Here is a 2500-nt window from a genome sequence, read left to right on the forward strand (position 1 = left end):
CGCCTTACTATACATGGTCGTTTTTTTAACAAAATAAAAAACGCCTTACTATACATGGTCGTTTTTTTTTACAAAATAAAAAACGCCTTACTATACATGGTCGTTTTTTTAACAAAATAAAAAACGGCTTACTATACATGGTCGTTTTTTTAACAAAATAAAAAACGCCTTACTATACATGGTCGTTTTTTTAACGAAATAAAAAACGCCTTACTATACATGGTCGTTTTTTTTAACAAAATAAAAAACGCCTTACTATACATGGTCTTTTTTTTTTTTTTTTTTTTTTTACAAAATAAAAAACGCCTGACTATACATGGTCGTTTTTTTAACAAAATAAAAAACGCCTTACTATACATGGTCGTTTTTTTAACAAAATAAAAAACGCCTTACTATACATGGTCGTTTTTTTAACAAAATAAAAAACGCCTTACTATACATGGTCGTTTTTTTAACAAAATAAAAAACGCCTTACTATACATGGTCGTTTTTTTTAACAAAATAAAAAACGCCTTACTATACATGGTCGTTTTTTTAACAAAATAAAAAACGCCTTACTATACATGGTCGTTTTTTTTTACAAAATAAAAAACGCCTTACTATACATGGTCGTTTTTTTAACAAAATAAAAAACGCCTTACTATACATGGTCGTTTTTTTAACAAAATAAAAAACGCCTTACTATACATGGTCGTTTTTTTAACAAAATAAAAAACGCCTTACTATACATGGGCGTTTTTTTAACAAAATAAAAAACGCCTTACTATACATGGTCGTTTTTTTTAACAAAATAAAAAACGCCTTACTATACATGGTCGTTTTTTTTAACAAAATAAAAAACGCCTTACTATACATGGTCGGTTTTTTTTTTGTTTTTTTTAACAAAATAAAAAACGCCTTACTATACATGGTCGTTTTTTTAACAAAATAAAAAACGCCTTACTATACATGGTCGTTTTTTTAACAAAATAAAAAACGCCTTACTATACATGGTCGTTTTTTTAACAAAATAAAAAACGCCTTACTATACATGGTCGTTTTTTTAACGAAATAAAAAACGCCTTACTATACATGGTCGTTTTTTTTAACAAAATAAAAAACGCCTTACTATACATGGTCGTTTTTTTTAACAAAATAAAAAACGCCTTACTATACATGGTCGTTTTTTTAACAAAATAAAAAACGCCTTACTATACATGGTCGTTTTTTTTTACAAAATAAAAAACGCCTTACTATACATGGTCGTTTTTTTAACAAAATAAAAAACGCCTTACTATACATGGTCGTTTTTTTAACAAAATAAAAAACGCCTTACTATACATGGTCGTTTTTTTAACGAAATAAAAAACGCCTTACTATACATGGTCGTTTTTTTTAACAAAATAAAAAACGCCTTACTATACATGGTCGTTTTTTTAACAAAATAAAAAACGCCTTACTATACATGGTCGTTTTTTTTTACAAAATAAAAAACGCCTTACTATACATGGTCGTTTTTTTAACAAAATAAAAAACGCCTTACTATACATGGTCGTTTTTTTAACAAAATAAAAAACGCCTTACTATACATGGGCGTTTTTTTAACAAAATAAAAAACGCCTTACTATACATGGTCGTTTTTTTTAACAAAATAAAAAACGCCTTACTATACATGGTCGTTTTTTTTAACAAAATAAAAAACGCCTTACTATACATGGTCGTTTTTTTAACAAAATAAAAAACGCCTTACTATACATGGTCGTTTTTTTTTACAAAATAAAAAACGCCTTACTATACATGGTCGTTTTTTTAACAAAATAAAAAACGCCTTACTATACATGGTCGTTTTTTTTAACAAAATAAAAAACGCCTTACTATACATGGTCGTTTTTTTTAACAAAATAAAAAACGCCTTACTATACATGGTCGTTTTTTTTTTTTTTTTTTTTTTTTTTAACAAAATAAAAAACGCCTTACTATACATGGTCTTTTTTTTTTTTTTTTTTTTTTTACAAAATAAAAAACGCCTGACTATACATGGTCGTTTTTTTAACAAAATAAAAAACGCCTTACTATACATGGTCGTTTTTTTAACGAAATAAAAAACGCCTTACTATACATGGTCGTTTTTTTTTTTTGTTTTTTTTTACAAAATAAAAAACGCCTTACTATACATGGTCGTTTTTTAACAAAATAAAAAACGCCTTACTATACATGGTCGTTTTTTTAACAAAATAAAAAACGCCTGACTATACATGGTCGTTTTTTTTAACAAAATAAAAAACGCCTTACTATACATGGTCGTTTTTTGTTTTGTTTTTTTTTAACAAAATAAAAAACGCCTTACTATACATGGTCGTTTTTTTAACAAAATAAAAAACGCCTTACTATACATGGTCGTTTTTTTTTACAAAATAAAAAACGCCTTACTATACATGGTCGTTTTTTTAACAAAATAAAAAACGCCTTACTATACATGGTCGTTTTTTTTAACAAAATAAAAAACGCCTTACTATACATG

Source organism: Festucalex cinctus, chromosome 15, assembly GCF_051991245.1.
Source record: "Festucalex cinctus isolate MCC-2025b chromosome 15, RoL_Fcin_1.0, whole genome shotgun sequence".
Taxonomy (NCBI): Eukaryota; Metazoa; Chordata; class Actinopteri; order Syngnathiformes; family Syngnathidae; genus Festucalex; species Festucalex cinctus.